At 36.0% G+C, this 25,100-nt stretch overlaps 1 protein-coding gene across 6 annotated transcripts in view; it reads left to right on the top strand.

Moving 5' to 3' along the window:
* ROCK2 (Rho associated coiled-coil containing protein kinase 2) overlaps positions 1–25,100 on the top strand; it is a 139,522-nt gene that overhangs the window by 27,215 nt on the left and 87,207 nt on the right. The gene's annotated exons all lie outside the window — the stretch shown is intronic.

Below are 25,100 nucleotides of genomic sequence, written 5' to 3' on the forward strand. Positions count from 1 at the left end.
GGACACTGAGGTTTGGAGAGGCTAAATAATTCGCTCAAAGAAATACAGCTAATAAATGGAAGAGCTATGAAAGGATCTGTGCTGTTAGAGTTCTAAGGTAGTGTCCTTTTCTCTTCTCATTATTGTGCTTACTTTCTAAAGTACAAACTTGAAACTCTGTATAAGAAATTGGTAGCTGTTAGTTTTGGACAAGCTGGATGGTTATTTTAGAAAAGTAATTAATATGAAATGTTCTAACATTAAAAGGATTTCAGATTTTAGAGTATTTTTAAAATCAGTGATTGTTCAACTTTTTCTCCCCCACATCTTCTTAGGTTTAGGTTGAGCCTCTCCAAAAGTAAGTTGTGGGTTTTTCATTGTTTTTAATTAATTAATCTTTTTAATGTCTCCAAGTGGAGAGAATAATTAATTCTGTATGGTCTACCCTTACTGGAGATCTACAGTATGATGGATAGTTCAAGAACAGTACATTATCTAATAATCCCTTCTTGTTTGTAAGTCTTTCAAGGGCTTGTGTGGAACATGTGAAGATGGACATGTATGGAATTCTGCAAATTAATCAATCTTACGATGATGAACCTGCAATCTGAATCCTAGACTTTCATGTATCTAGTTTTCTCTTCTTTTTGGCATGGCTTTGGCCTGTTCCCGCCCCCGCTGCTGGTGATAGGCAGTATCATCTCCCAAATTATTGAAAAGGATTACTATAAGGAGAGCTGCTCTTACTCTTTCTTTCAGACTGGTTTGCTGTCAGACTGCAGGGTAGCCAAGCGGCTCATGTAAATTGTGACATCTTCAGTTCTTCTCTTCTAGGTCTGGCTGGATAAAAGGAAATTGGTAATCGTGTCTCTTAAAGTAAAAGGAGATGATGGAAATGTCTGTCTTTTTTTTATGTTTGGATAGCAGAATTAGGGAGAGGTTGGTGATGATGAGCAAGGAATTACAGTATCTTTTTTTTTTTTTTTTTAACATTTATTTATTTTTGAGACAGAGAGAGACACAGCATGAACGGGGGAGGGGCAGAGAGAGAGGGAGACACAGAATCGGAAACAGGCTCCAGGCTCTGAGCCATCAGCTCAGAGCCCGACGCGGGGCTCGAACTCACGGACCGCGAGATCGTGACCTGAGCTGAAGTCGGACGCTTAACCGACTGAGCCACCCAGGCGCCCCAAGAATTACAGTATCTTTAAAGCCCACTAGTGTTTGTTAGTGTAGAAACTGTTCGCTGATCATTCAGTGGGACGTGCAAGTCTTGAAATCAGAGTTTGAGCCCCACATTGGGTGTAGAGATTATATAAAAATAAAATTTTAAAACAATATTTCATACCCATTAGAGAACAACTCTTCATTCCCTCCTCCCCCCCAGCCCCTGGCAACCACCCTTCTACTCTCTGTGTCTATGAATTTCACTACTCTAGGTACCTTATGTAAGTGGAATTGTGTAGTATTTGTCTTACAGTATTTGTCAAAAGGCTCATTTCACTTAGCATAAGGCCCTCAAGGTTCATTCATCCATGTTGTAGCATATGCTAGAATTTCCTTCTTTTTCAAGTCTGGATAATATTTCATTGTATGTATACCAATTTTGTTTATCCATTTATTTGTAGATGGACACAGGTTCCTCCCACCTTTTGGCTATCGTGAATCATGTTGCTATGAACACAGGTACACTGTATTGGAGACAGAATTTCAGGTCTTTTCAGAATATATCCAGAACTGGAATTGCTGGATCATATGATAATCCTATTTTTAATTTTCGAGGAACTACCAGACTTTTCCATAGTGGCTGCACCATTTCACATTCCCATCAGTAATGCACAGGGATTGTGATCTCTGCACATCCTTGTCAACACTTGTCATTTTAAGGTGTTTTTTTTGTTTGTTTTTGTTTTTTGTTTTTTTGTAGTAGTCATCCTAATAAGTATGAAGTTCTTCTCATTAATATTTATTTTTCTTCTGTTTGTAGGCTTAAATTGTTCTTTCTCAGGTTTTTCCTCAGGAAGCCTAAATTGTTGAATTTAGATCTTTTCTTTTCCTAAATTTGCATTTTTTGGTATAAATTTCTCTTAAATACTGCTTTTGCTGCCACCCACACATTTTGAGAAATTGTAATTTTATTTTTTTTTAGTGGCACCTTAATTTTTGAAAGGTATTTTTGCTGTATATAGTATGCTAACTTGCTAGTTTTGTTTTACTTTTGGTACTTTAAATAGATCCCTCCACTGTCTTATGACTTGTGTTATTCCTTTGTTCATAATTTTTTTTTCTGAGTTTCTTTTTCTGACTGGTTTTAGTCAGTTTCATTATGATACGCCTTGTTTTCTTCGTGTTTCTTGTTTTTGGCTTTGTTTGAGCCTCTATCTGCATAGTTTTAGTTTTTACCAGTTGTAGAGAATTTCTAGCCCTATTCACATGTGTTTTTCTCTTCTTTTTCCCTCTCTGGTGACTTCCAATTGTATGTATATTAGGTTACTTCATGTTGGCCCACAACTTACTGATACCCACTTATTTTGGTCTTTTTTCCCCCTCTGGGTTTCATTATGGATAATTTCTGTTGTCATGTCTTCGAGTTCTGTTGTCTTTTCTTCTGCAGTTTCTAGTCTCCTGGTAACACCATCCAATGTATTTTTTCATCTCACACATAAGATTTTTATCTCTCTAGTAGATTTTTTTATTTGGGTCCTTTTTTATGTATCAAGTGTCTCTACTTAACATTTTCAGTGTTTTCTAAATCTCTTTATTTATTGTGGTAAATGTATGTAACATTAAGTTTACCATACTTGAGTATACAATTCAGTGACACTAGTATTATGTTCACAATATTGTGTAACCATCACCACAAACGATTTTTTTTAAAGCGGTTTTTGTTGCTGTGTGTGATTGACCACACGAGTAGTTTTGGCTTGCAGAATGTGAACAAAAGAGGTTTGTGAGTAGCGTCGAGGCAAAGTCCTTATGGGGAGCTTGTATCCTTTTCTTGTCACCTCTTTTTAATGGCTGGTGTCGGTGCTCGTCATCAGGAGGTGGAAGCAGTGTATTCGTGTTGATGGCAACAAAGCTGAGGAGCCGTATTTCTGATGATCATGGGGGCTACTGTATCCACGCTTAACTTTCTTTTCTTTTCTTTTCTTTTTTTTTTTTTTTTTTGTTGAATGGTACAAATGGCCTTTATTGTTTGTAATGGGAAGTGAAAGAGAGGAGGGGATATGACGGCTTCAGCTTCTGGGGCAGTTCCAGAGATTACCTCACTGTCCTTCGAAAGGACCCTTAACTGGTTTAAAGCAGACATAAAGGCACTAAGGGGCATTTTCTGTCACTTGCAGCTGACCCCAGTTCAAACTGATACTTAAAAATTACCATCATTTCTTTTATATTGTCAAAGAGGTAGGTTTTTAGAAATAAGTAGCAAAGGGCAACTTGTTTTTTTAATGGCTTTAAAAAATTGATAGTTACCCTTCATTAGAATTCCTTTTATGTATGTGCTTGTGTTTTACAGACATTTTATTTCTTTCATGTCTTTTTCATCACAGTCCTGCAGTGTTGGATTATTGTCTCTGTTTATTGATGCTGTTGAGGTTTAGAGAAAGAAGTTCTGTAACTTGGCAGCAGTGATGGAGTTCACGTTCCCTTTCACATCTGACTCCAAATCACACTTTTTTCACTAAGCGGTACCTTTTCTAATGCCTCTCTTTTACATCTTTATTTCTGAGACACCTCTGGTTGGTAAATTAATCTAGGAGGTACCCTGTGCAAGTGACTAATTGTTTCAGGTCACTTATTTCTTTTGCTTGTTAGTGAAGAATGAGAAGTTAAAATAAACCTCCCTGAATCTACAAAGTTGAAAACCACTGTAAACCCTAGACTAGTAGTAATTCAGTCTTAAAGGTTTCTATTACACATGATGGTTAATTCTGAAGGCCTCAACCTAGCCTTTGTTTAAGTCTTTCAACTATGCTAGTGTCTTCATCAGTTAAAGTTTAGTTTTAGGTATGGTTAGCTTTAAATTACTGCGCCTATGATCTGAGGAAAACAGGTTGAATCTTCTAGTCTATCCTAAGTTTCTGAATTCATTGGGAAATTAAAAAAAATTTTTTTTTTAACATTTATTTGAGAGACAGAGACAGACCATGAGCAGGGGAGGGTCAGAGAGAGAAGGAGATACAGAACCTAAAGCAGGCTCCAGGTTCTGAGCAAGCTGTCAGCACAGAGCCTGATGTGGGGCTTGAACCCACGAACCATGAGATCATGACCTGAGCCAAAGTTGGATGCTCAACCAACTGAGCCACCCAGGTGCCCCAGAGAAATTTTGATGCATTTTTGGTTTTCATTCTTATTACAGTATTTTGTTATTATATAATAGTATTCATAGGACAAACACATCACATCCTAGGAGCTAAGAGTGCCAAGAACTACTTGAAATATATGATCATATAAAACATTTACTTCTTAAAGAAATTTAATTTTTGTAATCTGTTATGACAAAATATTTTTAAAGCCTGGGTGTTCCAGAACCTGTTTAACCTGTTATCTCTTAAGTGCAATGAAGACTGATTGCATACCTGAAAAAGAAATTCACTGATGGAAGAGACAGATGCCAGAACTATTGAGAATAAGTCCTTGTTTGTGTAACCTTTTAGTTTGTTGGGTCTTTCCTTTTTTTGGAGTACAGGAAATTAAACGCTATGGAAGAATTGGCATTCCCAGCTGGTCACATGTTCACTGTGCTATAGAATTTCTTAATGCTACATTTATAATTTTACAAATCCGACATGATTTTTCTCTTTAGTAATTGACAAAGTGTAGATTTAAGTTTAACAAAGAAAATAATTTAAAATTGGTAATACTATATATATAAATGTATAATTCTGAATGTTCTTCAGCTGTGAAGATCTACTAACCATTATCTTCTCTTCCACTAACCTCTGTTAATTGGATACATGTAGTATTTTTTTTTCTTTTTTTTCTTTCCCAGTACTTAACCTACTTTTTCAGTTCCTCAAGTTTGAGTGCTACCAGTTGAGAGTAGTCTTACTGAATGGTTCTTTTCTCTCTCTCTCTCTTTCTCTTTTGTTATAGTTGACACACAATGTTACATTAGTTTCAGGTGTAAAACAGAGTGGTTCGACAATCCATTCTATACACTTCGCAGGGCCCACCATGATGAGTGTGGTTACCATCTGTCACCAAACAAAGTTGTTACAGTATTATTGTCTATATTTCCTACGGTGTATTTTTTTTTTTTTTTTTTATCCCTGTGACTTAACTTATTTTATAACTGGAAGTTTGTACCTCTTAATCTCTTTTAAGAGAGCTTTCTTACAATGCGTCTAAACACGCCTCTGGCCAATGTGGTAGCCATTAGCTACAAGTGGCTAAGTTATAAACTATTAAACTAATTCAGTTCCTCAGTTGCAATAGCCTTATTTCCAGTGTTGGGTAGTCACATGTGGCTGGGGGCTACCATATGGGACAGCACACAGAGAGAACATCTTTTGAGTATCTGAAATGCAGCTAATCGGATTGTGTGTGACCTGAAGAAGGTACCCAATGTGATTTTTATTATTTTAGTTATGTCGTTTAGTAATGTAATTATTAGTCTTAATTTCTAGCTGAGGTTGTTTGGAAAAGTAAGGTCTTTCATATCTCTCAAGCCTTTCTTACCAGTCTACATTTCGATGAAACTTTTCTCACTTTATTTGCAGGAAATTTTCAGTGTCATTATACAGTGTTGCTTAGTTAACAGACAAATAGGATTTGCTCCTTTTAAATGGCTTGCCAGAAAAAATTATGGTTGTTTTTTTAGATGTTTATTATATTCCTGATTATAGGAGTAATATATGGTTATTATGGAAAATTAGAACATGTAAAGAGTAAACAATAAAACCTTATAACCACCCAAAGATAATTACTCCTACCGTTTTCAGGTTTTGTTTTTGTTTTTGTTTTTTTGCTATTTTCCTAATTTTAATTTTGTCTTTAATATGGTAGCATAAGGATTTTCCTATGATACTGTTAATTTTTTTCTTAAACTTTTAAACAAATGTACTACAATACTGAATTAAGTGGTTTCCATCATAATTTGCTTAACCATGCCCGTTGTTGGACATCATGTTCTGTGTAATAGTGCTCTTTGTTTTGTAGCACTGATTACAAGGGTATGTTCTATAACTTGAATATAATCCTTTAAATTTTTTTTTTACGCTTTATAATGTGTATTTGGTTTAAGTTTATGTCTTCTACTAGAGTATAAACCACTTGAATTTAAGGACTGTGTCTTGATTACCTTAGATCTTTTTTGCAGTAAGACAGGATATAAATAAAGTTATTTTAGTTACATTTGTATTTCCAATTTATAGCACTGTGCTTGGCATGTAGTCACTCATTTATGTTTGACAAATTGAATTTAGATAAGTGGCTCATCCCTTCTCATAGATTTTTGCCTGTAGCTAAGAATATGTATGAAATTTTAATAAAAGAATAATTCAGTTTTTTGGACACATTCCTTGCCTTTAGGGACTGTAGTCTCATTTGTAATTGTTTTCCTTTTTTCACAGCTCTTTTCATGGGAGAAAGTTTTTGGTTATGCCATTTAAGGAGATGAATAATTTTTCAAGGAATTCATATTTGAGCATATTTGCCTGGCTATATCACTGCCACAATATGGTTTAGCTATTTGAAGAACATCTTTAGTGGCAAACACAAAACAGTGAATCATGGGTGCTGAGATACTGGCCAAATTTAATTATATAGCTTTGTAACTTTTATAAGTTGATTTCAACCGTGTTCTAATAAAAGGAAACATGAAAAGCAAAATTAACGATATGTATAGTTAATATTCTGTTTTTTAAACTTACTGGATTTGATGATATAAAATGTCGAGGATATGAGTCCTTATTTTATGCATGAATATAGTGTGCTATATTTTGAAAATTATATTAGTGCCAGCAAATGTAGTCCTTAACCATTCATATGATATTTTAAATAGTACTGTTTCGTAAAAAGCCAGTATATGCAAAGTCTGAATCAAATTCCTTTATAGAACATGTAGACAAAACACATAGTCAAAATTGGTATAAAGAGAGCAGCAAATCCAAAGGCATTTGTGGTAATTACTACATTGAATGATGAGGAGAGCATCATTGTTATTCTGAAATGCAAATTATTGACTAGATAGTTTTTTTCAGAATGTATTTTAGTCAACAGTATACCCTTTTCATATTTATACATTAATACATTTAAGTCTACTTCATTCTTAATATCTCTACAGTATTCCGTTGGATGTTTTTTTTTTTTTTTTTTTTTTTTAAAGTAGGCTTCATCCCCAGCACAGAACTGAACTCACATGCTTGATCTCACAACCGTGAGATCAAGGCCTGAGCTGAGATCGAGAGTTGGACTCTTAACTGACTGAGCCACCCCATCACCCCTCCATTGGCTGTATTAAAAAAAAATTTTTTTAATGTTTATTTATTTTTGAGAGAGAGAGAGAGAGACAGAGCACAAGGGGAGAGGAGCAGAGAGAGAGGGAGACACAAAATCTGAAACAGGCTCCAGCCTCCAAGCTGTCAGCACAGAGCCCAATGTGGGGCTCGAACTCACAAACCAAACCGCGAGATCATGACCTCAGCTGAAGTCGGGAGCTTAACCAACTGAGCCACCCAGTTGCCCCCCTCCATTGGATGGATGTATTTTAAATTATTTATCCATTACCTGTACTGAAGGAGTTTTGAGTCATTTTAATTATTTCTAGGTATCAAAAGATATTCTTACAAATACATATTTATGTATCTATGCAGGTAGTAGGAAAAAGCTAGAATTTATTTTTGTTATTTCACACATTTCAATTAGTGTTATATAACCTTACAATAAACAAAATAAAATTTATTATAATGAAAAACTTCCTTTAAAAACTTGGTTAAGTATTTGAGGGAAAAAAATGAGAGTATTTTCTCACTTTGTAATATGCACCAAAATAAACTCCAAATAGTCAAAGGGGATAAAGGCAAAATGAAAAACCATAAACAATGGGGCACGTGGCTGGCCTCAGTCAGGCATGTAACCCCTCATCTCAGGGTCACAAGTTCCAGTCCCACATTGGGCATAGAGCTTACTTTAAAAATAAAATTTAAATAAAGAGCTGTTATCTTAAAAAAAACATAAACAAAATGATTCTGTGTACATGCCCATTTGATTTAAACATAATTGATAAGAAAGCATCTATAGAGAAAAAAAGTTTTTATTTGCTGAAAATGAACAAAACTAAAAAGAGTTAAAAGATAACAAACTGAGAAAAAACAAATGACTAAAAAGGCAGAACATGCACTGATATTCTTAATATAAAGAACTTCTAGGGGCACCTGGGTGGCTTGTGGGTTAAGCATCTGACTCTTGATATTGGCTTAGGTCATGATCTCATGGTTCCTGAGGTCAAGCCTCAAGTTGGACTCTGTGCTTACAGCATGGAGCCTGCTTAGGATTCTCTCCCTCTCCCTCCCTCTCTCTCTCTCTCTCTCTCTCTCTCTCTCCCTCTCTCCCTCTCTCCCTGTCTCCCCCTCCCCCCCATCCCTCCCCTGTGCTCATATGCTCTCGCATGCTCTCTCTCTCTCTCTCTCTCTCACAAAATAAGTAAATAAACTTAAAAAAAAAAAAGAGCTTATATAAATTCACCTTACAACCTTAAATAGCAATAGAAAAATGTTTTAAAGGATTTAGACAGTTCACTAAAGGCCATAGTTGTATCTAATCTGTCTGTTGAATTCTTGTTTTTTTTTTTAATTGAGGTGTTGTTGACATACAATGCTACCTTAGTTTCAGGTGTACAGCATAGCGATTTGGCCACTTTGCATGGTATACTATGCTCAGCACAAGTCTAGCTACCATCTGTGATCTTAGAAGGCTCTTAAGGTGCCATTAGCTCTACTCCCTATGCTGTACCTTTGATCCCTGTGACTTAGTCCCTACCCAGAAAGCCTGTACTTCCCACTCACCTTCACTCCTTTCTACTGAGTTCTTAATTTTCACTCATTTTGTTTTTAAGTTTTAGAGTTTTCAATCATTTGATTATTTGATAAAATATCAGGTTCTCTGCTGAAATTCTCCCATCTTACTTTGAACACATTAATAGCAATGACTTTGAGGTTTGTGTTAAATTTCTGAATTTCCTGTGGCTCTGATTTTTTAGAAAATTTTCTTCTGGTTTTCTGGTATTCTAGTTTTATCTTGTATGACTGCTAATGTTTGCTTGACTGCTGGATATTGTGTGTGGATAAAATGCTTAGATAATTAGGTAATGTTAACTTTCTTTAGGGAGATTTATATTTTCTGTCAGTCAGGTTTGAGACAGACCACCTTAATCTACTCAATGATTGAACAGATTTGAGGTCGATTTTCAATCTTTTGAGGGTTGGTTGGTTTCTGTTTTTTCTTTATTTCTGGGGTGTAGCCCTTTAGCCTGGACTTTTTCTTTGTGAGTCCCAAATTTTAATTTCTGTGTTCCCAATCTGATGAGAGTTCTGGAAGCTTTCTTCAGCTTCTCAATTTCTGAGCTGCAGCGTTGTAGTCAACTTTAGGTTTACAAATATTATTTCTATTGGAAATTAGAATTTGTTTTATAAATTTGGATTTCATTCACCTTCAGAGAACCAGTTTGGTTGTAAGATAGATGGGGTCATGTGTGTAACTTAATTAATGATTATCAAACCATGCCCATTAATACATTTATATGTGTGTGTACACACACATACATAGTTGTTCTTTTTTGTGTTTCATTTTTTGAAGTATTGGGTTGAATTCAGATATGTTATTTAAGAATTTCTTGAAGATAATGTTTTCTGTCTTTGGTATGCAAGAAAGGAAGGTCATCTATATTATTTGGTGGCATAGGAGAAAACAGATTTGTAAAATGAGAGGTTAGTGATTTGATCACTCCATGTGTAGAAACCATAAGATCATTTTGCAGATTTTTGGGTTATACTTTTTTCTTAAATACAAACCATTTGGTATGTTTTATAATACTGTAAACTAATTGAGATCATTGTGGTTAGTTTAATTATAGTCTCGGTAGTTTCTCGAGGAAATGTGGTAATAAAATCAGAGACCTCAGTTATAAATGTCCCTTGGTTTGCACTGTGGACTTCCTTTGAATATGAGTTTACTTCCTTCCCTCCCTCCCGGAGAAAACTTGCTTTCTTTGTGTATTTATCGGTAGTTTTCAATCAAGTCTGATACAATTAATTCTTGTCTCTCAGCGTTTAGAGCGTTTATACTGTATTTTCCACGTGCTGTTGGTAAATATTGTTGTCTTAGCTGGCTGCATTAGTACAGCTTGCTTTCTGATAGAAATCCAGTTTTGCTCACTAAGCTCCTCAGAGGGGGGACATTAGGTCATTTGTTTATGCTACAGACATATTTATTGAAATGATACTCCAGAGCTATCAAATTAACACTAGAGGTCTTTTTACCTCCTTCAGTATACTTGCTGTGATTGAGAAAGTGAACTTATTTTGTAATTGTATCTTAAGTCCTTTGTGTCCCAAGGACTTTGTGTACATTTGGTCTAATATGTGTCTATACCGTGCCAGGTCCTGGATTAGGCCCTGGGAATGTTGCAGTGAACAAAACAAAAAGTCCCTGCCATCAGTTTACATTTTAATGGGCAGTCATATAATAATAGTTTAATTGTATATAAGATAGTGATTTATGATAAGGAGAAAAAAAGTAAAGCAAGGAGAAAGATGTGAATATATGTAGTGTTGACAGTTGAGACAGTAAGGCTTCTCTGAAAACTAAAAACCCAGTGGAAGTAGGAGAGTTAGCCATGCAGATACATGGATGTGATCATTTTAGACAGAAATAGCAAATTCAAAGGCTTTGAGTCAAGAACATGCCTTGGTGTGATTTTTTTTTTTTTAATTTTTTTTGGAAACAATTTTCCAATTTAAGAAAAAGTTTTCAAAACTTTAGTATCACCTTGCTGAGATCCCTCATTCAAGTTTTGTTCATTGCCCAAATAATGCTCTTTAGACCAAAAGGATCTAATCCAGGATCATGCATTACAGCCAACCCTCATGTTTCTTTAATCTCCTTCTATTTGGAACGGTTTCCCAGTCTTTCTTGATTTTCATGCTATTCACAATTTTGAAGGTTATAAACCACTCATTTTGTAGAATATCCTGCAATTTGGGTGCATCTAATGTTTTCTGATGATTAGACCCAAGATAGGTATTTTTTAGCTGCAATTTCACAGAAATGATGTTGTGTTCTTAATGAATCCTATTTTGTGGTATACAATTTATCCCATTAGGTAATGTTAATAACTTAGATCACTTGATTAAAGGTGATGTCTGCTGGGGCACCTGGGTGGCTCAGTGGGTTAAGCATCTGACTTCAGCTCAGGTCATGATCTCACGGTTTGTGAGTTCAGGCCCCGCAGCAGGCTCTGTGCTGACAGCTCAGAGCCTGGAGCCTGCTTCAGATTCTGTGCCTCCCTCTCTCTCTGCTCCTCACCTGCCACAGTCTGTCTGTCTCTCTCAAAAATAAATAAACATTACAAAAAGTTTAAAAAAAAAAAAAAAGGTGATGTCTACCAAGTTTCTGTTTACTCCCTCCTTCCTTTGTAACTAATAAGTATTTGTGGGGAGATACTTTGGGACTGTGTAAAATCATGTTTCTGTCTGTTCCTGCTTTCACCCATTGGTTTTAGTATCCATTGAAGTTTCTCACCTAAATTAATTTTTACTGTGAGGATTGCCAAATACTGATATTCTGATTCAATATTTTTTCTACATGTTTTAGTTGGCATTTTACTATAAGAAAAAGAATTCATATACATTTATTTATACCAGAAATTCTTTTTTTATTCAATGGGTTATACTTCATTATTATCATCATTTATTTCAATACTCAGATTGTCCCCCATTTGCCACTGGGAGCCCTTTCAGATTGGCTTGCATGCCCTTTTGATGTGATCCAGTCAATCTTTGTGTATTTTTTTTTTAATGTTTATTTAATTTTTTTCATTTTTTTAAATTTTTTTTTTTTTTTTTTTTTTTTTTAAGACAGAGACAGAGCATAAGCAGGGGAGGGGTAGAGAGAGGGAGACAGAATCTGAAGCAGGCTCCAGGCTCTGAGCTGTCAGCACAGAGCCGGACGCGGGACTGAAACTCATGGACTGTGAGATCATGATCTGAGCTGAAGTCACGCTCAACCGACTGAGCCACCCAGGCACCCGAGGGAGAGAGAGCGCGCGCAACAGCTAGTGAGCACAAGTGGGGCAGGGGCAGAGACGGAGGGAGACACAGAAAGGTAAGCAGGCTCCAGACTCTGAGCTGCCAGCACAGAGCCCGTCGTCACAGGGCTCGAAGCCAGGAACTGCGAGATCATGACCTGAGCCAAAGTCGGCTGCTTAACTGACTGAGCCACCCAGCCGCCCCAGTGTACTTCTTTACTTTAAACAACAACAACAGTAACAACTTTAACTTGAAATCATTATAAATTCACAGGAAGTTACAAAAATAATACAGAATGTTCCTTTTTTTGACCCTTTACCCAATTTCCCCCAATGTTTACATCTTCCATAACTACACTATCAAAATTAGGTTATTTGCATTGATAGGATGCATGTATATAGTTTTATGTCATTTTGTCACCTGTACATATCCTTACTTTTGCCATAAGATGCTAGAGGCTCATTTTATAATTTTCCTGCTCTAGTCCTAGAATCAGTCCTTTATCTAAGGATCCTTAATTCCTTTTAGAGGAGAGTACTATTTCAAAACCGTGTTCTGGGGCATCTTGGTGGCTTAGTCGGTTAAGTGTCTGACTCTTGATTTCGGTTCAGGTCATGATCTCACTGTGAGATCGAGCTCTGAGTCGGGCTGGGCACTGACAGCGTGGAGCCTGCTTGGGATTCTCTCTCTCCCTCTCTCTCTCTGCCCTTCCCCCGCTCACACTCACTCGCCCTCTCTCCTTCTCTCTTTCAAAATAAATAAGTAAACTTAAAAAAAATATTTTTTAAATCTGTATGTCTCAAGCTCTCCTTATCTTCTCTAGCCACACTGCCCTTTTTAAGGTTTTAAAATCATGACAGAGGTCAAGTCAATGGGAGTGGGGTACGAGGTAGCTCTGGAGCAGCTGGGGCTTTCACAAGAAGGAATGTGTGAGCCACACCAAAGTCTTAAGAGTAGGGAGCTGGCAACATATGGAAGAACTGAGCAAATTAATAACTTTTAATATTGGGAGAAGGAATCAGCTTTTGCTATTGGGAGAAGAGGTACAAATATGGGAAAAGACAAGCTAGAGTGAACACATGGTATTGGAATGGAAGTGGGGCTGTCAGTCTAAATAAACACATGGTTTTCAATAAAGATGTATGCAGATAGAGATGTAGATGTGAGTGCACACACACACACCTGTGCTTCCTTCATCTGTCTGCTGGAAGAGTCTAAGTACAGAAATACTCCAGCAGCAGTGAGCTCACCTGGCACCCAGAACGTGGTTTTGTTGGTTTTTTCTTAAGTTTATTTATTTATTTTGAGAGAGGGAGAGGGAGAGAGCATGCGCACATGTGCAAGCCAGGTTAAGCAAGAGACTCTTGATTGTTAAAATATCACCTTTACTTAGACAAAATCTGTTAATTTTTTTCCAGAAATATCTGCCAGCATACTATTAATGGGTACTTGTTATCATAGGCAAGGCCACACGTTGGAGTACTTGTTTTTTTTTATAGAAGAAAAACAGTCATTCATCCAGAAGTTCCGTAACTTTTAAAAGTTCATTGTGACAAGATAGCCAGAAAACTTTTGTATGAAACTTTGTCTCACAAAGTATAAAACTCTTTTATACTTTAATCTTATTTTTATAAATTTTACAGTGCTGTATGAAACTTTGTCTCACAAAGTATAAAATTCTGTTAACAATCTATTATCGTAAATATTAGTGTTGATGAAATGTTGTACTACCTTGCCCTCTTAAGGGTTTTTACTTCTTAGTTGTAAAAACTTGTTCTGTGAATGATGCAGTGAATGAATTTCAATTTGTAATGCTACACATGTAGTTCCAGAGGCAGTTTTATATTTCATTTAAAGTATCAGTGGTTAATGGGGCGCTTGGGTGGCTCAGTCGGTTGAGCAACTGACTTGGGCTCAGGTCATGATCTCATGGTCTGTGAGTTCGAGCCTCGAGTTAGGCTCTGTGCTGACAGCTCAGAGCCTGGAGCCTGCTTCTATTTCTGTGTCTCCCTCTCTCTGCCCCTCCCCCACTCATGCTCTGTCTCTCTCTGTCTCAGAAATAAATAAACATTAAAAAAAAAATAATAAATAAATAAATAAAAAGTATCAGTGGTTACTATTAACAAAGGTTTTTTTTTTTTTAACTATTGTTTTCATTAGTTTGCTGTTGAGAATATATTTTCTTTAGTTATATATTTCTTCATTGTAATAGTATCTGACCATTTTATTTATTCATTCATTCATTAAAAGGGTAGTGTTTTATTTATTTTTAACGTTTATTTATTTATTTGTGAGAGTGAGAGAGCTCATGCGCATGAGGGGGAGGGGCAGAGAGAGAGGGGAAGACACAATCTGAAGCAGGCTCTGTGCTGTCAGTGCTGAGCCCAACATGGGGCTCGAACTCACAAACCGTGAGATCGTGACCTGAGCCGAAGTCAGATGCTTAACCAGTTGAACCACCCAGGTGCCCCGGTATACAACCATTTTTAAACTGATCAGGCTAGAAAAAGTGAGTACTTTCTTTCAATTGTCTAGTAAACCTCTCTTATTGTAGAATTTATTTTGTTACTTATTTCTTCAACATTTCAATTAGTTTTTCTGTTTGTCTTCCAAAGATACCAGCTATCAAGAAAATGCACTTCAGTTTTTTACCATCCTGTTTTTCACATATTTTAGCCATTAAAAAAAACCTTAGAAGAACTAGTGTTTCCCAGTGGTGTGTGTCATTAAGAAAAATACCTTCTTTTGATGTTAAACTAACAAAACAAAAAAAAACTGAAACATACAAGAGGCTTCCAAACATTTATCATTAAGTTTAATGGTAAACTTGGTAAAGTTTAATTGGTAAAAAGGAAAATTGGTAAAGTGCTGGAAAGAATTCAGGCAGGAGACATGCAAAGAATTATAGAGATTTGTTTCCGTATTCTTGTTGTTCAGGTTTTAAATATTTTTCTAGTTGTGGTGGCTTTGGTTTTGTCCAGTCACAGACATGAAATACAAATTCTGAAAAGCTTTGTGTTCTGGAACAATCATGTGCCATAACTAACAAGGTTTAGGAGAAGAAATGGGATAGGATCAGACTGTGTAAAACCTACACGGCTTGCAACCAGAACGCTAACAAGAGCAGTAACAATTCGAATAAAAATATCAACACTGCATCACAGACATTTGAATTTCTGCAGCCTTAAATCTTGAGGGTTGTGCTGTTTTCTCTGAGATTTAGGCCCACAAAGGCCTTTACTTCCATAACCTTCTTTATCATGTTTTTGTTTTTGTTTTTTTTAACAAACGAAAAATGTCTTCTCATCTTTTTCATCTGAACTTGGAACCTCCCTTGATACAAGCTTAATAACATGAACAGTGTAGGGGTCTTTGAAGCTACTGTTTATATTTTAGGAAAGCATTTTGGCATGAATTTTGGCTTTTTTCATAATGTCTTATATTTCGAAGACTTTCTTTTTAATTTGAGAAAGCTTGCCTGTCATTTAAAAACATTAACAAGCTGGAAAAAATCATGTATTTTACTTAATATTCTAATCATTCCCTTCTGTCTATTGGCATATGAGGTAATTGTTTTAGAAGTTCAGATTATAGCAGAACTATCATATGTTATTAATGGTTATGAATGCAATTTAGTAGGCTTCAGGTAACTTTTAATTTTAGGGGGGTGATAGGATTAGCTTGCCATTGTTTTTAGCTTTATAATTTGGGCCATAAGAGCTTATATAAGGAGCAGATAAGGGATTAACACTGCCATTTTCTATTCGTACAATTTGCATTTTAGTATTATCTTAAATCTGTGAATATATATATTACATTCATCTTCGGGTAGTTTTGTTGAAGTATAGTCGATAATAAATTGTACATATTTAAGTTTTACAGTCTGGTAAGCTTTGGCATATGTTTACACCCCAAAATGGATTGTCTTATATCTCCTTGGAAATCTTTCTGCTGGGGAATTTAAAAGAATTTAGTAGGTCATATTTACCTATAATAAGGTAAGATGCATATAAACTGTAGTATTTCACACTTCGGTGGAAGCTAACAAGAGTGCGATGTTACTGAAAACTCCTATATTGAACTTAAAATGTTTTAAGGTTAAATATGCAAAATTGTAATATCGTCTTCCTGCACCTTAGTGGATCATCTTATATATTCCAATTGAGTACATATAGCTAACTTAGGAGATTTCTGAGGTCTGTTGGCGTCTTGTGGATACTTGGAAATACGGTACTAGGTCCTGGTATAGATAGTAGATAGAATTATCAGCCATAGAAGTTGATCATTAAAATTAACTCCATGTGTGTGTTTGTGTTATTACCTTTTCCTTTTGAGTGTAGGAGAAATTATGGTGACTTGTGAGTTCAAGTTAAGGATGATTTGGGTTCAGTGTTTTTAGGTATTTTTTTTTAAATCAGGGTTACTAATGTGTATCTGAATTGACAAGAAATTCTTACTTGTATTTGGGGTGTTGTTATTGCCAGAAATTGAGCAAAATATAGAGGAGTGATGAATGAAATGATAGTTGATAATCAGCCTTTGTAAACTCTAGATTTGCCTGTATGGTTTTCAGATTGTTTTAGCAATGCGACCTTTTGTCTGCCAAATAGTAATGTATGTACTACCAAAATGTAAAACAGACCAAAAAATAGTATATTAGATTCCCTTAAGACTTGCTCGTCTTTTCTTTTATTTATGGGGGAGTGCGTGTAGATACAGTCGATGAGAGAGAGAGAGAGAGAGAGAGAGAGAGAAGGAGGGAGGAAGGGAGAGGGAGATGGGACAGATACTTAATTTAAAAGGTTAAAATTTTTTTTCTAGTTGTTGCAGTGTTACTTAAAAAGTCTCCTCAGATGTGGAGAAGAAACATTGCTTCCTAGGTGAGGATGAAATATACCTTGCTTCTGTAGTTTCTGTTGAGAAAAATTAAAAAAAGAAAAATTTTTTTTTAACATTTATTCATTTTTGAGAGACAGAGACGGAGTGCGAGTGGGGGAGGGGCAGAGAGAGAGAGGGAGACACAGAATCCGAAGCAGGCTCCGGGCTCTGAGCTGTCTGCACGAGCCTGGGGCTCGAACTCGAGGACCGTGAGATCATGGCCTGAGCCGAAGTTGGACACTTAACAGACTGAGCCACTCAGGCGCCCCTGTTGAGAAGAATATTTTACTTTTTCAGTAAAAGTATGGGACCACTGAGTCTCCAGAGTTACATATATAATTAGAAGGAAAAGGGTGTATACTTTACAAACACTTTTTATTTTGCTCTTTTCTAGTAGTAGTTGTATGGGGAGTAGAAATAGCTGCTTCTGGTTAGAACTTCTGCCTCTGTTATGTAGCTAAATGGCTCTGTCCAAAAGCTTTTCTCCATTATCTACATTCCTTTTCACAGTGGGGGTTTTTATGAGAATTAAATGAGAAAGAAAGTGACTTCCCTCGGCACAGAGTTGGTGCTCAGTGTACATTGATGTCCTGATGTGATTTGTGGGTATATATTTTTGCCCTCTGATTTTCATGAGAGCTTGGTGTGTAAACTTGGTTATGCCTTCAGAAGTTTATTTAGATGTGATTAATATTTGACTGGAAAACTGAGGATATTATATGTGTCAGAATAATGATGTGATTGGAATATTTCCAATGATTGCTTTTATGTGGGATATAAAATGAAAGGTTTAGGGGTGCCTGGGTGACTTAGGTGGTTAAGCGTCCGACTTTGGCTCAGGCCATGATCTCATGGTTCATGAGTTCGAGCCCCACGTTGGGCTCTGTGCTGACAGCTCAGAGCCTGGAGCCTGCTTCAGAGTCTGTGCCTCCCTCTCTCTCTGGCCCTCACCCGCTAGGGCTCTGTCTCTCTCTCTCTCTCTCAAAAATAAACATTAAAAAAATAATAAAATAAATGAGAGATTTAAATGTCTATAGTTTAAAAAAATACTACTAGGAGCTAGTGACATACCAAATTCTAGTAATAGGCAAGGATAGTGTTGTGTTTGAAATTCCTTTCATTCCATCTCATTCACCCAGCAGTTCAGTTGTCCACTTCTCATCTAAGTTTAAGAGTTATAAGAAACGTATTTTTCTTCACCTGGGAAATGTGATACAGAGTATAAGGTTATATGACTTCACGTTACCCCTTCCCTGCCAGCATTTCAAACACAAGTAAGAATTTAAAAGTGGAGGACGTCTTTGTAATAGAAAACCTTGGTTGAAATTTAGCAAACTTGAAGAGGAATTACTTACTCATTTTTATCTTATGATGTAATAATTAGCACCTGAGTCAGGATGAGGGGGGTTCTGGAGTATAAAGTTCACCGGCCCCACACCCCTCATTCATGTTTTTCATGAAGTTTATACTACTTTTCTGTACAAGTTTTACACAGAATTTTAAGGAAATCACATTTGTTTTTAATTACCTAATATGTATTTGAACATTAATTAGTAAGAAATGGGGTATATCAAATATGTTTCATTTGGGAATGTTTAAAATTTTGTTCTCAGGGGTGCCTGGGTGGCTCAGTTGGTTAAGCGTCTGACTTCGGCTCAGGTCAAGATCTCGTAATTCATGGGTTTGAGCCCTGCATGGAGCTCTGTGCTGACAGCTCAGAGCCTGGAGCCTGCTTCGGATTTTGTGTCTCCCACTCTCTCCGCCCCATCCCTGCTCACGTTCTGTCTCTCAAAAATGAATAAACATTAAAAAAAAATTTAAATTTTTTTCTCAAAGGAGCTCGGTGTCCTTCACATGCCCAACCTAGTTAAATGTGATAATAACCACAAAAATGTAAAATACTTAGGAGGAGACTGGACAAGAAATATATAGAATATATGTAAATAATACTTTATTGTAGGAAATAGAGAATTTAAGTTGATGGAGCAACCCACCTTGCTTTTTGGATGGAAAGTCTAGTCTTCCCAAATTAATCTGTTAACCACTATAAAAATTCCTGTTCAAGCTTTGGGTAGAAGCAACATTTATTTGAATTCCAGAGAGCTCTCAGGGAGAAAAAGAACATATGATTTGTAGGAGGCAGAACAGTGAAAAGTTTTAGAATTTAAAATAAGACATGTTTCAGTAGAAATAAGGAAAGCTAGAGGTAATAAATAAATGAGTAACTTTTTTGAAATCTAAATTTGTTAAAGTGTGTTCTTTAGTACTTTATATCTTGAACACTTAGTGAACACTTAGATTTTATACTATATTATCAGTTACAAAATGTACCTCAAAAAAAAAGTTAGAATTTAGGGGAAGAAAAGAACAAAACCACATAACTCCATGATCATATCACATTTCTATATTTACTTTGTTGCATTTCCATTCAAAGTTTTTCATATGCGTACTCCCTTAAGTAGAATGATCATACATTCAATATATTCTGTGCTTTCTTTTAGCATTAATATTTTATATTAGTTTTTACATAATCTTTTTTTTTTTTTTTTTCAACGTTTATTTATTTTTGGGATAGAGAGAGACAGAGCATGAACGGGGGAGGGGCAGAGAGAGAGGGAGACACAGAATCGGAAACAGGCTCCAGGCTCTGAGCCATCAGCCCAGAGCCCGACGTGGGGCTCGAACTCACGGACCGCGAGATCGTGACCTGGCTGAAGTCGGACGCTTAACCGACTGCGCCACCCAGGCGCCCCTACATAATCTTTATAACCATCATTTTTAATGGTTGCTTAATATAGCTCTAACAAGCCTTAATAAAATCTTAGTATTTCTTTACCAAATTTTTAGGTTGCTTTGAATTTCTTGCTATCAAAATGTTGCTCCTAACACTTATGTGTTGTAGGTCATCATTCCTAGATTTTAATTGGCTGAAATAAAATTTCAAGCTGTATAAAGTTGAAGATTGAAAACTACTTGGGAATAAAAAGAGTTTGTTAAGTGGATTACAATGTAAGTACATTCATAACAAAAAATAGGTATAGTGACTAGTCATTTTCAGATTTAACCTTTGTTTCACTTGGCTTTATAAACAATACATGATTAGTTGTCAGACTAGCCCTGTGATTTAGATGTTGTATTATACTGATGGTGAAAATGAAATTTAAAGAAGTAAAATAGTTTTCTTTATGGAACACATTAAGTTAGTAATGTAACTTTTTTTTTAATGTTTTTTAAATTTATTTTTGAGAGGCAGAGAGAGACAGAGCATGAGTGGGGGAGGGGCGGAGAGAGAGGGAGACAGAATCTGAAGCAGTCTGTAGGCTCTGAGCTGTCAGCACAGAGCCCAACACGGGGCTCAAACTCATGAACCATGAGATCAGGACCTGAGCCGAAGCTGGATGCTTAACCAACTGAGCCGCCCAGGCGCCCCAGTAATGGAACTGTTTTTGGTTCCATCTGTTAGTATCAAAGATGTGCTGATAGGCTTAGATGAAAAAGCCAAATATAAAGCACTTTATGCCCCTACATCTCTTGAATGTAATCTCTAAATGCAAAATATCTATTTGGGTGGTATTGAAAATTCTGGAAATAAAAATAACTAACATTTATTGAGTGATTGATGGATCAAATGGATAAGGTCTGTTTGGAGATGAAGCTTAAATTTTAATTTCACAACTTGTGGAAATGATCTATATTTAGGTTCTTGGTGGGTGGAAATCATATGGGCAGACTTCTAGTTATAAAATGAAGGAGATGGTTCTGTTTGTATAATTAACTAAACAATTGACTGGAAACAGAGATTTGGAGGATTATTCTTAGTCTTTGAGTGAAAATGTGACTCAAGTTGTTTTACCTTCTAGTAAAGAAGGCACTAGTAAACAAAACTTTACCTTCAAAATTTGAAAACTGCTGGCATAGCTCTATTGTTAGAGTGGCTTGACTCTCTCGCTTTCTCTGTGCATACATCCACAAAGATATAATAAACATTGCTTTGTGTTATTGGCCATTATCATCTCCAACATTTCTATTCTTAATAATACTAATTATTTTCTTTGTATATATTTGTTACCTTGAATGGGCGGAGTTTTTTTAGTGGGGCATGTCCCAAAGTCTATGTATAGTACTTAATTTTGTGAGTAACAGATATGCAAAATATTTTTTAAGTTTGATTTATCTACAATCAGTATTAGAATAACAACTTTAATTTTATCTGCTAGTAGTTTTTCAACTGAATACCAGTGTTAAATTAGGAATAGGATTCAATCAGATGATGTATTAACTATCATGATAATTCAAAAAAATATTTTTTTAATGTTTATTAATTTTTGAGAGAGACAGAGCATGAATGGGGGAGGTGCAGAGAGAGAGGGAGACACAGAATCCGAAGCAGGCCCCAGGCTCCGAGCTGTCAGCACAGAGCTGGACATGGGGCTCAAACTCACGAACCCCGAGATCATGTCCTGAGCCACAGACAGCCACTTAACCAACTGAGCCACCCAGGCGCCACAACTTTTCTGATATTTTATAATGAGGAGGAAAGTAACTGATTTTCTGTTTTATTCTATAGGGAGTAGTAAAATACTATATATTCCTTGAGGAGGAAAACTTTATTTTTAGAAGAAAAGATATACAATTTTGATTTATAAACCAAAGTACAGTAATACAAGTACAATTTGATCTTAATTTTATTCATGTGTTTCTGAACAATATACTACGTTATGCATAGTACTTTGATTCATATCTTCCTATTGATTTAATATTTTTAGAAGAAAAAATTGAGAACTTAGTTAAAATACTAAAAATACTAATAATTACTGGGGCTCCTGGGTAGCTCAGTTGGTTCAGCGGCCTACTCTTGACTTGGGCTCAGGTCATGATCTCATAGTTTGTGAGATCGAGCCCCATGTTGGGCTCCTTGCTGACAACACAGAGCCTGCCTGAGATTCTCTCTCTTCTCTTTCTCTGTCCTTCCTCAGATCCCACTTTTTCTCTTTCTCTCTCAAAATAAATAAACTTAAAAAACAAACAAACTAGTAATTACTTGAAGGAGCATTGAACCCAATCCCAACCCTGCTATTTTCTAACTGTGCGATTCTGAGAAGTTCTCTAAGTTTAATTTCTTCAATTAAAAAAAAAATGATGTTAATAACACCTACTTCTACAGTCTACTTGGAAAATTCAGTGAATTACATGAAGTGATGTTATAGAAAGTGTTTGCCACCGTGTCTGGTACGCAAGCTGTCTGTATACAGTAGCTGCTTTATTAACACGGGCATACTCACCATTAACTCTGCACTTAATATTTCGGTTCATTCTTTTTCTTTCTTTTTTTTTTTTTTAATTTTTTTTTCAACGTTTATTTATTTTTGGGACAGACAGAGACAGAGCATGAACGGGGGAGGGGCAGAGAGAGAGGGAGACACAGAATCGGAAACAGGCTCCAGGCTCTGAGCCATCAGCCCAGAGCCTGACGCGGGGCTCGAACTCACGGACCGCGAGATCGTGACCTGGCTGAAGTTGGCCGCTCAACCGACTGCGCCACCCAGGCACCCCGGTTAATTCTTTTTCTAAAGCATTGATCAAATCAACTTATGATTCTTTGCACAGTTTTAAAAAATTAAAATATGAAATTGTTCATGAGTGTCTCAGAGATTTCAGTCTCTTAGCACCAGGGCTGGGGCCAAGCTTAGGCCTGTGAGGCACTTTGCCGTAGGCACAAAACTGAAGCGGGTGCCCCAAACCGACATTAATCAAGATAAATAATATTTTATCACAGTATTTAAAAAATGTAAAAAAAAAAAATGATGAACAAAATATAAACCTCAAAATTGTAAATAAAGTCAGGAACTGGAAGAATGCTGTGCTGAGCCACATTGGTGTGTGAGGGTAAAAAGGGCCCACAAGGTCCCAAAAGATTGTGGGACCAAGCTCAGCATTGGGCTCTATGCTGAGCCTGGGGCCTGCTTAGGATTCTCTCTCCTTCTACCCCTCTCCCCATGGCTCACGTGCTTTCTCTCTTTCTTAAATTAAAAAAAAAAAAAAAAAAAAAAAAAAAAAAAAAGGCTTAGTATCAGTGGAAATTGTATTCTTTGTTCAAGGAGGTTCTCCTTCCCCCCTACAATTCAGAGTTCAGATTTTAAATACGTTTTGATATAATTACTCTTTTTTTTTTTTTTTTTTTTTAACGTTTATTTTTGAGATACACAGAGAGGGCACGAGCAGGTGAGGGACAGAGAGAAAGGGAGACATAGAATCTGAAGCAGGCTCCAAGCTCTGAGCTGTCAGCACAGAGCCCATCACAGGGCTCGGACTCACAAACCGTGAGAGCAGGACCTGAGCCGAAGTCTGTCACTTAACCAAATGAGCCACCCAGGCACCCCATAATTACTCATCTTTAAGTGTTCTAAATATGAATGTTACTGTTAGAAATGTATTACTTCATTAATGTACCATATATATTGTTTTAAGGCAGTAGGGAGTTTTAAGAACTCATTTTATTGTAACTATAGGTAGTTGAAAATATATATAAGCAAATAGGAAAATTTCTCTTATGCTTCATTAAGTTAGCTACTCAAGTTTATATAGTGAAGTTAATTTATAGGATGCAAAATGTGTGCGAGACACTTTCACCCAATACTCTTATTTCTTACTTTCCTCAATGACTTTTTTTCTTTAAAGATTCTTTTTTGTTAGGTGACAGGATACATTTAGTTTATTTAATTTACTTTGACAGATCTTAGACTAAATATTGTAAAATAAGCATTAAGGATTTTACTCATCTGGTGTTGATAAATGATAGCAGATCTATTAATATGACTTAGATTTTTCTAGGTGAGATAGAGGGTATAGTGTAAAAATAGTATGGAGTATACTTAAGTTTCGGAAGTTTCTCCACGTGCTTATGGGTGGCTTAAAAATTTATATTTTATTTGCTAAGTTGGATTTCTTTGGTCCCACAGTTTTTAGTTTTGTATTTGTAGTTGGAGTTGCAGTAACAGAAGGAGGAAATGTATGAAGAATTCATTTAAATAACATTTCCTGGTGACTTATCTGTATAGCAGATACACAGAAAATATGTTTCCTATTCATTTGTGCTCTTAACTTTAAAACCTGGATGTTGTTCAGTGTTCTATTAGAGGAATAACTTTAATTAAGTTCAGTAATGTTTAAAATATAAATGTATCATAAAATTCTAATACTGTCACTTGTAAACTGTTGGCTTGGGCAGATGTTTTAAACTGCCTTATAACTTTAGTTTCTGTGCCTACTGATGTGGGTATAACTGTAGTAACCTAGCTTATATTTTGTTATCAGGATTAAAATGTTGACTGCATGTAAAAATGCGTTGCACAGTACATGGCACAAACAAGTGTAGAAAACTTCCTTTTGTTAGTAATAAATACTATATTGACTATGGTCAAGTTGGAATGCTAGGTATTATTTAAGGTCTGTGAGTGTGAACCCAAAATAATGTCTTCAAGAAGGTTTTTGTTTTGTTTTTTAAATGCGAGTACAGCAATCATAGTAAAACAGAAGTAGTAAGAAGGTAATGAATGGTGATTTGAAAATAACAAATTTATAGTTTAAATAGCTCTTATGAAAGTAACTGATGACCTCCACATTGCTAAATTCACAGCCTTAAATAACTATATTTGAAACAAGTCACATTGACTATGTATGTATCACTCTCTCATTCTTGCTACTAAGATAACACAAGTGTAGATTTTCTTCTTCCTTTATTGGTTCCTTCTTAGTCCCCTCTTCTCATTCTCTTAATGTTGGTATATCCCAGGACTCAGTCCCTTGGTCCTTTTTTATTTGTCTATACTCCTTTAGTGATCTTACCCAGTTAAAAAATACTATCCATATGCTGACAACTCATAATTTTATACAATTTTCAGTTAAAGGATATTTTGGGCTGCATTTAACAATTGAAATTCCTAGCATAGTGTCTCTGTCATTTTGCTTATCACTTCAGGCATTCCCAGTTGGTGA

The sequence above is a fragment of the Leopardus geoffroyi genome, chromosome A3, assembly GCF_018350155.1.
Source record: "Leopardus geoffroyi isolate Oge1 chromosome A3, O.geoffroyi_Oge1_pat1.0, whole genome shotgun sequence".
NCBI classification, from domain to species: Eukaryota; Metazoa; Chordata; class Mammalia; order Carnivora; family Felidae; genus Leopardus; species Leopardus geoffroyi.